Source organism: Bos javanicus, chromosome 4 (genome assembly GCF_032452875.1).
Source record: "Bos javanicus breed banteng chromosome 4, ARS-OSU_banteng_1.0, whole genome shotgun sequence".
Lineage (NCBI taxonomy): Eukaryota > Metazoa > Chordata > Mammalia > Artiodactyla > Bovidae > Bos > Bos javanicus.
The window spans coordinates 29,535,583-29,550,860 of record NC_083871.1 but is presented as its reverse complement, the minus strand read 5'-3'; the positions used below and the strand labels follow the sequence as shown (position 1 = coordinate 29,550,860).

General features: G+C 37.3%; 1 pseudogene; it reads left to right on the top strand.

The window, feature by feature from the left end:
• LOC133246741 (large ribosomal subunit protein eL6-like) overlaps positions 1–14,817 on the top strand; it is an 81,176-nt pseudogene extending 66,359 nt beyond the window's left edge.
• Positions 14,818–15,278: the final 461 nt, after the last annotated feature.

Sequence of the window (15,278 nt, the reverse complement as noted above, 5' to 3'; positions counted from 1 at the left end):
TTTTTGTGTGTGATTTTAGTAATTTAATAATATAGTCTTTGATAAAAAACTTGGACCTTTAAGTTATATTTTCAACCTGTAAAGAAACTTATACAGGACACTTGTTTATTACAATTTGCAAATATTTAAAATTTCAGAAACAATCTAAGTTTAAAATAAGTTCAGTGGAAACACATTATATGTTCGTGGGAGATTGTTTCTCACCATGATCACAGCGGCCCTGCTCCTGTGTACTCTTTTGCAGTGTGACTTTGGCCCTTCACACATCAAAAGACAGAGTCTACACACTTTTTCCTTGACTTTGGCCTTTTGATTTATTTTGGCCAATAGGATGCAACTTTTAAGCCCAGTACTTAAGAGAACTTATGGATTCTTTTTCATTCATTTAGAAGACAATCACCATCTAGAGAAGTTGAAGATACTCTATGTGAAAGGGATGTGGAAAGAGGCCCTTGAGGATAAAGGCCAAACAGAAGAGAAAAGGAGGTGTCTTAGCTGAAGCCAGCGGCAACTACGAAGATGTAAATGAAGACATCTTGGATGTGCTAGCCCTAACTGAATTGCCAGCTGAATGTAGCTACATGAATGATCCCAGTCAAAACTAAGTGGAGCAGAAAATCAACCCATAGAATTGAAAGAAATAAAATATCATAGTTGTGTAACTAACTTTTAGGATGGCTTATTTTTTGCAGATATAGATAACTTACATGGGTTTTTTGTAAACATTTTTCCCCAGCATTTGACTGTTTTTTTCATCCTGTTAACCTGTCTTTTGCATAGCAGAAAATTTGAATTTTTATGAAGTTCAGCTTATCAATTCTTTCTTCATGAATCATGCCTTTGTGTATGTCTAAAAAGTCATCATCAAACCCAAGATTATCTAGATTTTCTGTTATGATATCTCTAAGGAGTTTTGTAGCTTTGTGTTTTACATTTAGGTTTATAATCCATTTTGAGTTAATTTTTGTGAAGGGTGTAAGATCTGTATCTAGATTCATTTGTGTGTGTTTGTGTGTCTTTGTGTATGGATGTACAGTTAGCTGTTCCAGCATCAGTTGTTGAAAAGACTACCTTTTCTCTATTGTATCCTGAAAGAGACTATGTTTGAATTAAAAAACAGTACGACAAACAAAACAGTTAAACTTTCTGTGGTGATGGTATGAGGAAATATATGTATATATATTTTTCTAGCTTGTTACTATGTAAATGCTTCCTTATTATAAATGTGTACAATCAATAAAGTACCAACTTCTGAAGATATATCTAAAGAACAGCAGACAGACACAGATAACCACTGGGCTATACTTACAGGATATCCAGTGAAATTTTCATGATGATAGTTCCTGAGTCTCTTCAGTGTAACACAAATTAAATCTTGTCATTTGTGTGAGTTAAGAGATAGAAGCTATAAATGGAAATATCCTAGAGATTTTTCAATCTTTAATTTCTCCTTTATTTTGTTAAGCAATGAAGAGCTTTCTAGATTTCCCCACCTTGGCAGTGTTCTCAATTTTGTTCCCAACCCTGAAGAAGGCAATTAAGAAACCCATGGGGCTCCCCATGGAGGGAATGTGAGCTGAGATCCCCAACAGAAATGGGGACATTCATTGGGAATTCACCCCCTTCCAAGGGAGTGTCCCTTTCCACCTGGGGAATACCTGGGGTGTTACTCGCCCAATTCTAAACCAATTGGGTGTATGTGGATATACATAAGGTTTTCTTGAAATTGTGATGGTGGCTAACTGCTCCACATTACCAAAGTCTGCTTATGACTTCAGATGACAAAGTTCCTGGTGGTAGAGTTGACTAGAATTTATTTTCTCCTTCCGCCCTACGGTTGTGAGACATGAAGTGCTCAGCTTTGGTCTACATCTTAGTTTCCACTTCCTCAAAGACTCAAGAAAGAAAAAAAGAAGAAAAAAAGGATGGAAGGAAGGAAGGGATAAAGAAAGTTAATAATCAGTGAGTAGGGAGATGATGAGCAATCTGAGTTCATATGTATGTTTAGATTTTGTCTGCTAGGCTGCCTCTAACTTGTCAAGTTATTATGGTTTCTTTGCCAAATCCCCAAAATATGAATTAAAAATAGCATGTTGCTTTAATGTGCATTATTGCTGAGTTGTTTGTGGCTTCATCATGAAAGTCTGGTTTCAAAAACAGTATGAAAGCAAGGGTTCTCAGCAGGATTGTGAGTTTTCATTTAAAAACCAGAAATGGAAACAAGGAAGAATAACACACCACAGAAGAAAAATGAAACCACTATATACAGTATGACCTAGCCAAAAACAAAAGTAGAAATGCATTTTCTAATTTGTCAGAGGCTTAAGAGACATACAGCAAGTGTATTTTTGACCCCAAATTAGCTGAATTTCTTCTTGTTTCAGGTTTAAAAATGAAATATTTTCTCACAGATCTGGTTTAGAGTTCTTGAAACTGATAAATGCTGTATGTTTTGTATTCATTTGGCAGATAAATAGACACATTCCTAAGTATCTGTGTAAACAAAATTATTCAACTAAAAATTCCCTGTGCGCTAGAGTACCATTTCTTTAGATGTTTTTCCCTTTGAAGTAAAATGTTGGGAAGAGAATGCCATTGATAGAACTATCACTATAAATAACTCATTGTTGCGTATTTGTAAGTTTAAAGTTCTTAGCCTTATGACTGTATGTTTTATGCACATTCTTGTAGCTACCAAATAATGAATATAGCATAGTAAGTCCTTGGTATAAGAAAATTTGATTTTTTGAGAGTAGACAATAGTTTGGATTTTCCCATATGACAATACTTTTATAAAACTTTTAATTTAGATATTGTTTCACACTTCCAAGTATTGTAATAGTAGTCCAAAATTTACAAATTGTTTATGTTTTGCCCTATTTATAACTTTCTCTTGCTTCTGTTTCTGTGTGTGTATAGATATATACATATACATACACATATAAATAAACACACGTATGAATTTATATGCATATATACATGTAAATATATACATGTATATACTCTTTATGTGTGTGTATATTTGTATAAGTATGTATGTATATGTATATATATAATATATGTAAGAAGATGTAAGAGTTGTTGTCAAGTGTATATAGGATTGCTATATGGAAAAATTCAAATTATGTTCTGTGGCTTGTAGTGATCAGATAAACATATTGTGTACAACTTTGAGGTAGGCTTTCATCTCCGACTCAATGAACATGAACTAGAGCAAATTCCAGGAGATAGTGGAGGACAGAGGAGCCTGGTGTGCTGCAACCCATGAAGTTGTAAGGAGTCGGACATGATTTTGCAACTTAGCAACTGAACAACAAAGGCTTTGCTTTAATATAAGGAAGAATTTTTCAGCATCTCAATTGACATAGATATGATACTTTGTTGACAGATAAATGCCTCTCTTACTAGATGCTGAGGCATAATTCATTTTTATTGAGGATATGTAAGAGAAGAATTAGATATTTTCTAAATTCCTATAGTGATAGGAAAGAAAACCATTTAAATTTACAAAAAAGCCTCTTAGTTTTTGACTTAAGAGTTCAATTTGTGGAGAAGTGGGGTAGATATCTTATGTGACACTCTGTGTTTTAAATTTATATGAGAAAGTGGCGAATACAATGGAAACCAATGATTGTCAATAATAATATTACTTTCCAAAACACCTTCAGATCATGATATGGAGTTAGTATAAACTCTTACATCTGTCACACCTCTGAATGGAAAAAAAAATATTTATAAGTACTGTCTTAAAGAATTATAAGTTCCTAAAATTTAAACAAAAAATAAATCAGTACTTAGCAGAGAGCTAAGAAAAGAGTAAGTTATTTATAAATAATGGTTGAAATAAAAATGAATTAATCACATTAGTAAGTTTTAGTGTTAAATGGATTTTGTAGTATTTTAAATGTTTTTAAATGGATAATCCATGTTTGGTTTTTTACACTAACGCTCTATTAATTAGAACATTTGATTACCTTATTCTTGAAACATGCCAGATAAAGCTAACTTAGCTCCTCTTTTTTAAATCTGCCAAAAAAATTATCTACCAAACTAACATCTGTTTTGCATTATAGTGTGGCTCACTCTCTTTCTGAGCCTGTGCCCTCAATATGCACAGAGTCAAGAACTCATACTAGTACACGCCATTGTTATATTTTGCCTATGCCATATTTATACATATATGTATATACATGTATAGCTGCATATGCAAATACTTGTAAATATTTATGTGTATCTATATTTAATACAGAGAGAGAAGGGTTGTTATTAGCTGGATCTTCTAAGATAATAAGACTTGACAGTTGCTGAGTATTTACTGAGTGCTAGGCTGCAGTCCACGGGGTCGCTAAGAGTCGGACACAACTGAGCAACTTAACTTTGACTTTTCACTTTGATGCATTGGAGAAGGAAATGGCAACCCACTCCAGTGTTCTTGCCTGGAGAATCCCAGGGATGGAGAGCCTGGTGGGCTGCCGTCTATGGGGTTGCACAGAGTCAGACACGACTGAAGCGACTTGGCAGCAGCAGCAGCAGCAAGCAATATGTCAAGTGCTTTAAATGCTTTTCTTTCTAAATGTTCATAAATGTTTGAAATCCTATTGTTACCATCATTTGAAAGATCTCAATATGTAGTAGAAGTTAGGTTCACAGTGTGAACTTCTGGCTATTCACAGTGTGATTCTGGCTATTCTTAACCATTGTACCTTATGACCCACACAAAGACAGTCTTCACCATTTCCATACCTAGACACAGATTCATGTCTCCATATCACAGTATGCTCCTATGTTTATCTATTTCTATGTCTGTCAAGAGTAGTAGTTGTCTAATGGGGGCAATTTTGCCCCTCTGATATAATCAGCAATATCTGGAGACTATTTTCATTATTATATCTGAGAGGGTATTACTGGCAGAGTCCAAGGATATTGTGATTGTCCTAAAATACACAGACTAGCTCCCCACCCTGATACACACACAGCAAAGAATTTCCTGACCCAATATGTTAATAGTGACAAGATTGAGAAACCTTCAACTGGAGAGATAAATATTTGAAGAGAAATGTAAATGTTTATATGTGTATTTTTACATAATTATGTTTATTTAGAGGACTCTTTGAGTTGTTAGAAGACAATGGCCTTTAAAATGTTTTAGAATTCTCTGAACAGGTTATTTTGACCCATAAAACACATAATATTATTTCTAATTCAGAGAACAATATTGCCTTGTTATCCCTGATACTGAACTGTGTTATATGTCCCAAATATCTTGACTTAGTGTTGTCGACTATGCTCATTAAAAACAAAAAGAAAGCCAAAAAACTTCATGCATGTACAAGAAACCTGTCATGAATTGGTCTTTATCTTAGTCTATATGGTATCATTTGACCTATATTGTGTTGAGAATGAGGCAAAATAGCCAGCAGTAAATAAGTCTTTTCTACACAGTCATTTACTGCTTTTAAATGGTTTGAGGCTATCTCCATTCGTTGGCTACAGCAGACCACATTTCACAATTCAAAAGACCAAGTCATCATCAAACTGCAGTGCCCTCTGGCCTGTTAAATTTCTAGTAATGTAAATTTCCTTAAATCAGGTTTAGTTCTCAATTTGCAGTGTGAGTCATCAACAACCATAAACAACTCTGAAGGAAGAGTTATTGAGAATGAAAAAAAGAACTAAGAAGTACGGAAAAGGTATATATGAGTATAAATTGATGCATATGCAGTAGTCAAAATTTTATGTTTTCCTCTATAAATATGGCAATTTCACATAGTTAGACCTAAATTAGTTTTGGTACTTGAACATATAAGGCACAGTGGCTCTGCAATTAACTTGTTAGTGGTTCAGATTGTGGTTCTACATCTTATTGCTTCTGAACTTGAGACTATTGTATAAGCTGTTTAAATCTCAGTGCCCAGAGCCTTCAGTTTGCACATTTATTGAATAAGAATATTTTATTTGTCTTTACAGCAGCAGGGAACTTACCCATTTTTTCATAGTTCCATTCCCATTCATTAGACAATGTTGACCAGAGTGGTTGTGGTCAATATATTTTGAACATTTGTTGAATGAATGAATGCATGAAAAATAATAGCATTTATCTCATGGAATTGTTATGAAGCTTCAATGAGATTATGTATGTTAAAGTCCTCAGTATATTTAGTAAATGTTAAATGTTAGCTGTGATTATTATTAATTCAAACAAACAAAAAAGACTCCAGATAAATTTCAGAAGTTTATTTATTATTTTTCATGTATTTTCATCTTCACTTTGAAAATACATTTTTTGGTTCATTTTCATTAGTTTAAACTTCTCTTTGATCCTGGTGAATTTGTGTGTCAGAATCTCATACCACACTTTGAGAAATGTGGCCCTAATTCTTTTGTGCATATCAGTTCAGTTCAGTTCAGTCGCTCAGTCGTGTCCGACTCTTTGCGACTCCATGACTCGCAGCACGCCAGGCCTCCCTGTCCATCACCAACTCCCAAGAGTTCACTCAAACTCATGTCAATCGAGTCGGTGATGCCATCCAGCCATCTTATCCTCTGTTGTCCCCTTCTCCTCCTGCCCCCAATCCCTCCCAGCATCAGAGTCTTTTCTAATGAGTCAGCTCTTTGCATGAGGTGGCCAAAGCATATAGCACTGTGTAAATTGTTTAGTAAATGAATAAATAAATAAGTTCACTTCCCCTTTTCTCTTTAGTATTTCTACTCTAGACTGTGGGAGATTAAATTTTCTTCAAAAATATCTGTAACTAGGCAGGTTTCCATTGCAAATAGACACAGTTCCAAGATACCATCTAGTATCTTAAGGTTTTAGCCACATTCTCTCTTACAAAGAGTCCCATGGTTCCTTGGCCACAATGGCCACATCAATCTTCTTGAACAATGTTTATCTTGGGCAGTATCACATCTCTTTGTGCATAATGTAAGGGTGATGATGGCATTGCAGTATTCACTGATTCATAACTTGTTTAAAACTGGTATTCCCTGTGGTAGACTAGGGAGTATTTTTCAAGCTTTTGAGAAAACAAAGCAGTTGGGGCTTCCCCAGTGGCTCAGATGGTAAAGAATTGACCTGCAATGCAGGAGACCTGGGTTCAATCCCTGGGTTGGGAAGATCCTCTGGAAGAGGGTATGGCAACCCACTCAAGTATTCTTGCCTGAATAATCCCCATGGACAAAGAAGCCTGGTGGGCTACAGTCCATGGGGATGCAAAGAGTAGGACATGACTGAGCAACTAAGCACAGCACATTAATGAATCAACTCTCAAAATTTTAACTCACCTTTAGTATTGCTTTATCTTGTTTCACTGAAGTTGTTTTTAATACAAAATTCCATATCCTGCAGCCACCCCTGGACCATTTAAAAGAGTGGTTAGTATTCAGAGTTGTCTAGTTTCATAATCATTTGTAGAATTTAAAATAATTCACTTGCTAGGCTCAACCCAATGGAAACTGTAGGTATAGGAATCAGTAGGTATAGAAAGGGGGTCCAAGTATCTCTATATAGACGGCATGTTGCTGTTGTTCAGTTGCCAAGTCGTGTCTGACTCTTTGCGACCCCATGGATTTCAGCACGCATCAGGCTTCTCTGTCTTTCATTATCTCCTGGACTTTGCTCAAATTCATGTCCATTGAGTCAATTGTCTCATCCTCTATCGCCCACTTCTCCTGCCCTCAATCTGGATGGTATAACATCTTTGTTTTAATCTTTTCCTAGAACAGGGCTTCATTAAACTTAAGCTGAATACTAATTACCTGTGGAACTTATTAATGACATGGATACCCAGGCCCTATCCTCACTGAGCCTAATGAAGTATTTCCAAGATAAAGCAGCCAAATCTGCATGTTAAGTAAGTGTCCTGGTCAACTTGTTTTCCACATTCTCTTAGCACATTTTAAGAAATGTGGTCCTAAATTTTTGCACATGTAGCACTTTGCAGATTGTTGGATGAATGAGTGAATACATGCACTGTTAAAACTGTTGTGAGACTTAAAAGGGGTATTGTAGATAGTGTGCTAATTAAATACACTAAATGATCATTGTTAGCTCTCATTATGATTTATATGTAAAAGCATAGATCCAGATGCTTGGAACCTTTTTTCTTTCTCCATGTTTATCATTATTATTCTCATCAGTTTTACCCTTCAAGTCTAGTAAGTCAAAATCAACCAAATAATTACATAAATTATTATTTGACTCATTATGATAATGCAATAAATGATGAATAAAGGAGCAGGGCTAAATGAATCTCTAAGGATTTGGGGAGGTTTTCTAGAGAAAAAAAAGTATTTTTTGAACTAGAACTTGATATGATAAACAGGAATAAGCAAGGTGAAAAAGTAAAGGAAGAGTCTGAAGTGGCAGGGACACTAAGGCAAAATCCATTTCTTAGTAGAATTGCTTGGAGATGGACAAGAGAGGATGAAGGCCACAAGGAGACTGTTGCATTAATCCATGTAAGGGATGATGGGGACCTGGACTAGGAGGCAGCAGTATTGTGGGTATAATGTGGAGAGATTAATAAACCATATGGTTTTCAGTGATGTATTAGCTGAGGGCAGTGGACGAGGAAATAAAGGTGTTGGGTTGATTTCTACATTTCTGGCATAAACCGATGAGTACTGGTTCTAAACAACATATAATCACCTGGAAGCTTTAAAAAAAAAAAAAAAAAAGCCCATACCGGGACCCCACTTCTAGATATTCTACATTTGGGTGGGGCTCAGGCATAGATGGTCACTAATAGGAGCTACTTGTTTTCTGATAGTGCAGTATTTGCTAGATTAAAAACTGGAACACACTGAGGAAAGTACAAAAGTTGTCCTTTACTGAATCAGATAACATTTTCTTTACTTAGTTCTCAAGAAAATGATATTTTTCCATATGTTGAATATGGATAGCCATTCCCTTCTCCAGGGATATATATATGTATATACACACACCATAAATATATTAATATATTTGAAAAATATCCTTTAGAAAAGAAAAATTTTTATTTAGTTAATAGGCACATAGGCCAGTTATGTTTATTGCCCCTCAGCTCCAAATTCGCCCTTTTTTTCCTTCTACTCTGTGATAAAAGTGGGCCTGGTTGAACACTGAAATACAGAGTGTTGGGGGGACTGTAGAGGAGATAGTGGCCTTCTTCCAGGTTCAGTTCAATTCAGTCGCTCAGTTGTGTCCGACTCTTTGCAACCCCATGAATCACAGCACACCAGGCCTCCCTGTCCATCACCAACTCCCAGAGTTCACTCAGACTCACGTCCATCGAGTCAGTGATGCCATCCGGCCATCTCATCCTCTGTCGTCCCCTTCTCCTCCTGTCCCCAATCCCTCCCAGCATCAGGGTCTTTTCCAATGAGTCAACTCTTCGCATGAGGTGGCCAAAGTACTGGAGTTTCAGCTTTAGCATCAGTCCTTCCAAAGAAATCCCAGGGCTGATCTCCTTCAGAATGGACTGGTTGGATCTCCTTGCAGTCCAAGGGACTCTCAAGAGTCTTCTCCAACACCACAGTTCAAAAGCATCAATTCTTCGGTGCTCAGCCTTCTTCACAGTCCAACTCTCACATCCATACATGACCACAGGAAAAACCATAGCCTTGACTAGACGGACCTTTGTTGGCAAAGTAATGTCTCTGCTTTTGAATATGCTATCTAGGTTGGTCATAACTTTCCTTCCAAGGAGTAAGCGTCTTTTAATTTCATGGCTGCAGTCACCATCTGCAGTGATTTTGGAGCCCAAAAAATAAAGTCTGACACTGTTTCCACTGTTTCCCCATCTATTTCCCATGAAGTGATGGGACAAGATGCCATGATCTTCGTTTTCTGAATGTTGAGTTTTAAGCCAACTTTTTCACTCTCCTCTTTTACCTTCATCAAGAGGCTTTTTAGTTCCTCTTCACTTTCTGCCATAAGGGTGGTGTCATCTGCATATCTGAGGTTATTGATATTTCTCCTGGCAATCCTGATTTCAGCTTGTGTTTCTTCCAGTCCAGCATTTCTTGTGATGTACTCTGCATATAAGTTAAATAAGCAGGATGACAATATACAGCCTTGACGTACTCCTTTTCCTATTTGGAACCAGGTGTACTCATTTAGTCAAACTCCTGAAGAGTGAATTGGCTTTTTTCAGTGGTGTTCTAGCATCAAACAGCAAGTGGCACCTCCCCAACCTCCCTCCACACCAACCCCATCTTGGGTGGTTTCCAGCAGTAAGTTCGATAGCACTCCTAGGGGCAGCTAGCAAGTGCTATGGATTTGCCAGCTTGTTTCCCAGTGAATCATCAGTAACCCTTTCTCACAGCCCTGCTACTTCCAGGTGACTTTCTATGAGTCCAGATAGAACCCAAACTGGCTTTCCAGTGAGTCAGTAATAACCTAAACTTGTAGCTTCTCAGCTACCCTCTTTGGGTTGGAATAACCCAGCCAACTTTTCCAACAGCCAGTGGGATTCAACGGTACCCTCTGTAGTGAGATCTGAGTCCTGGCTTTGGGGAAGGATTCTTTCCCTCCAAGTTTGTACTTTCCTTGAGTACTCTCCCTTGGTAGCACTTGAGTATCCCTTAGAGTCCACATACTCACCCCCTGACCTTTAATCAATTCCCTATTACTTCAGTCTTCTGTTGCTATTTCTTTATACTAAATTTTCCATCTTTCAAATACTGTGTAGTTTCTGTCTTCTGATTGGGAAGTAACTAATACTCTAGAGAACTAAGAAAAAACATTTTATCTGGTAGGCAAATTCAGTTTTTGCAAGTACAAAGAGTCCAGGAATTGAATAGACTTTTGGAAAAGACTTAAAATGAAATTACTGAATCATTTTCTACTTCTGAATATGATCCCTTTGGTACATGAGAGTACTTCTGGGAATTATTGTGAATAATAACAGTGGGGCAGAGAAAGCGTTCGTAATTCTCTCAGTACCTAGAGATAGCAAGGACACACGTGGAAGTTTCTAGCTTTGGTCTTTTGTATTGAAAATCTTGTTTGAGTTCTGCTTTATCTCTTAGTTCTTCGCATATTGGCCAGAGTTCTTTGTATCATTCCATGAGAATATTATGACATCTTTCCTTCTCTCCTGGTCCATCTCTGTGTAGGAAAGAGACTAATCTGTAGTTGGGAGAGACTGTTTTCCAAAACTCCATCTCCATGCACTCCCGCCCAAAAGCAAAGTCAGTGGTGAGGAGCCTTGTTAGATGAAGACTAAGGTTTGCTTTATTCCCCTTCTCTTCTTTTCTATTGTGAGCTGCCTTCTTTCAAGTCCTTCACTTTATTCCCTATAGTCTCTCTAGTTAGGTACTTCTTTCAAAACCTATTATTCAAAGGATATCTGTCAAACTTTCTCCTGTTTATTTGTCAAACCATCAGGTATTTCTTTTATCTGTAGTATCTACTCTAGATTATCAGCATTTAAATCTTCAGGTTAAGATTTCTTTGAATGTGATCAGTATACAATGTATTGGATTGGCAGAAAAGTTCCTTTGGGTTTTTCCGTAACGTTGTACAGAAAAAAACCTGAACAAACTTTTTGGCCAAGCCAATATAAAAATGTAGATTCCTGGATCCTATTCTAGAATTACTGAATCAGAATCCTGAGAGAGCCAGGACTCAGAATAATGGATTTCTAATAATGTTTCTTCCATCCTAAAATGCTAGCCTCATTAATAATAGTTTACAGTGGTGCCCCCAATAGATATTTGCATATCAGTGTGGTGCTTCTAGCTGTGAAAGCCATTTTCCATTGAGTCTAGTACAGATTAGAACAGAGTACAAACCTGGACATTATGTTATTAGGGACCTTGGAGCCTTTGCATGAAGGTTGACTACAGACTCCTTTAGTGCTGGAGGCTAAAGTCCCTAGGCTCAAAGGGTTGTGAAGGGTGGGGTTCACACTGAGCTGCTGAAAGAAATTTTGGGGTTGTTTATTTCCATTCCAGGCAGCACAAATGTCTATAGAGCAGTGGAATAATGATGGAAGTTGTTGATACTGAGGAGATCCAGAAGCTGTAAGGCCACAATGTTGATGGGCTTTCTATGGAAACAGAGAGTGTCCAGGATAGATAGGATGTGGAAATGAATAGAGAATTCAGACACAGGGGTAACTGTATTTAGTTATGTCTGCATGGGGAAGTGGATGTGGGACACAAGATGGACAGATACTTAGTGTTCCTCTAACTCCCATAACTCCCAGAAATGTCACAGTAATTGAATAATGCTTTATCAAAAATAAATTATTTGGAAATGTCCTGTAACTTCTGTACAAGTATTGTACTGTGGAGTCAAGTGGTTGCCAAATATAGCAGCACATCACAATCATCTCAAGTGCTAACTTAAAAATGTGGATTATTGGATCTCACTCCACTTTTTTCTTTATTTATTTTTAATTGAAGGATAGTTACAATATTGTGTTGGTTTCTGCCAAAAATCAACTTGGATCAGCCATAGGTATACATATGTCCCCTTCTTCTTGTGCCTCCCTCCCATCTCCCACCCCATCCCAGCCCTCTAGGTTGTAACAGCATCTGGGGCTTCTCATTATGGTGGCTTCTTCTTTTGTTGCAAAGCATGGGCTCTGGGGCACACGTGCTTCAATAGTTGCAGCAAATGAACTCAGTAGTTGCGACTCCCAGGCTCTAGAGCACAGGCTCATTAGTTGTGACCCACAGGCTTAGTTGCTCCTTGGCATGTGGGATCTTCCCGATCAGGGGTCAAACCCCTGTCTCCTACATTGACAGGTGGATTCTTTACCACTGAGCCACCAGGGAAGCCTGGAATGTTTATTTTTATAAGCTCTCCGGATGATAATTATTCAGTTAGCTAGAAATGTAATGAATAAATGAATGAGTTCAAGGAAATGGGTTAACTTGGCTATTTGCAGTCCTGGACTATTTAGCAACCTAAAATTACCCTTTATCTACCCATACATTGGACAATTCATTTGCTACTCTGATTAGAGGAATGATTCCCAATAAATCATTGAAATTCTTTAATTATTAGTCATTTCCTCTTTCTTTTGAGGTTTTTAATCCCTCATTCATTGAACCAATCCATATTGAAGACTTTTTGTTCAAGTTTCTCTGTCACCTCATACCAGTACTTTGCAGAGGAATGAGAGTGAGAGATGTTGGAAAAGTGCTTTTGTTTTGACTAGTACTGTACAAGTAGCTGCTGAAATCTTTTTATCTTTCTTTTGAAATGGATTCTGTCTCTAGAAAGTTTGTCTCATTCTGCCTTGCTTTTTATTCCCCCTGTGCTACAGTTATTTCATAAAAGTGGCACTAAATTAAAAGGATTCCCTCTTGTGGCAAGTCATTCAACCATTACTCAGTTCTTATCATCTCAGTGTAATTTTAACTGTTAGGAAGTATTGGTGCGAGTCTAATCTGCCATTTACTGGTTATTTGACCTTGGCCAACAAACTTAACCTGTCTGATTTAACATTATCATCATAAGAACAAAATGTTTGCCAACTTCCCTGTTAATGTACAGGCTTATTTTGTGCGATCCAAAATACACTGTGTAAACTGTGAAATAAAGTAAATATTAGTTGATGAGATTGAGAATAATGGTTAGCAATTTTCAGCAGGAATCTCTGCTTTGGGGGGAAGCGAGTTCTATTGTTGTTTTTCCTTCTTTCTGTCCCATGTATCTTTTTTTTTTTTTTTCCAAACTCAAACTAGAAGTTCTTTGATGACTTGTCATCTGAGCCCTGGTGACTCAGACAGTAAAGAATCTGACTGTAAGGCAGGAGACATGGGTTCTATCCCTGGGTTGGGAAGATCCCCTGGAAAAGGGCATGGCGACACACTCCAGTATTCTTGCCTGGAGAATCTCCGGGGATGAAGGAGCCTGGTGGGCTGCAGTCTATGGGGTCGAAAAGAGTTGGACATGACTGAGCAACTAAGCACAGCACATTAATGAATCAACTCTCAAAACTTTACACTCACCTTTACTATTGACTTACCTTGTTTCACTGAAGTTGTTTTTAATAGAAAATTTCATATCCTGCAGCCACCCCTGGATCATCTAAAAGAGTGGTTAGTATTCAGAGGTGTCGAGTTTCACAGGATTCAACTGAGTGACTAAGCATAGCACAGCACAGAAATTCTTCAAAGTTTTATGCCATACAATGTCATGGTAGAGTTAGGCATGTTATTTAAATTATGTAAATTCTCACTCTCTTTCTTAAGTTATATATAAAAGTCATAGGTACTCTTCCCAGTTGGTAATAACAAGAATGATGGAACTTGAGTAATTAAACTTCACAAAACACCTAAACGTTATCCTCCTGAAGATGTTCCTGGAAAGCTATTGGGCCACAGCTAACAAAAATCTCTTCAGTCAGCATGAGAGAAAATTCTGAGTTAGCATCACTCTTGTGACCATTTTGACCATCCTTACAGCAATGAGAGTGATTTTCCTGAAGAAACTGGATAGTGACCTGCTGCTTGTGACTGGACCTCTGATCTTCAATCTAGTTTCTCTGCAAAGAACACACCAGAAATTTGTCATCACCACCTTCATCAGTGGTGTGAAAAGCCCAAAGCATCTCACTCATGCTTACTTCAAAGAAGAAGAAACTTCTTAAGCTCAGGCACCAGGAAGACAAGATCCCCACAGAGAAGGAGAAATAAGAGTTTACCGAGCAGCTCCAGGCTAATCAGAAGGCCGTGGACTTGAAAATTCTGCCAAAAACCAAAGGTGTTTCTCAGCTCCAGGGCTATCTCTGCTCTGCATTTTGTCTCCCAAATGGAGTTTATTCTCACAAATTGGTGTTCTAAATTTCTTACATAAACCTAATAAAATAACTGATACATAAAAAAAAAAACACTGGAATATAATATCCGGCAGATTCATTCATTTTTTTTCTTTAATGGAATAAGAAAGAAGTCTCAGAAAAGGAAGTTAGGTGGAATGCCTTTGTGACTCAAGAGCTTAATAGTTTAAGGGAACATGTGAGAAATCTTTCAATCAACAGGACTTTCCATGATTACCACTCATGGAAAAAATGCTTCATCCTATTTCTCTAAACAGATGCCCTGCTGTCCCCTCTGTATCATCGGTCCCAGGCACTTTGAGTTCATAGAAGCTTTCCTGATAGATATTGTCATCATTCCATGGAAATAGGCATGACTGTGTGGGAGAAGATCATAAGTGATGTAAAATGTGAACAAGCAGCAGCATCTTTATTGTTGGGTGTATCTTCTGTGTTTAGCAATTCTTCATTTTGCATAAAAACTCAGAAAATATTTATGTAGAAGTTCACTGTGCTGAC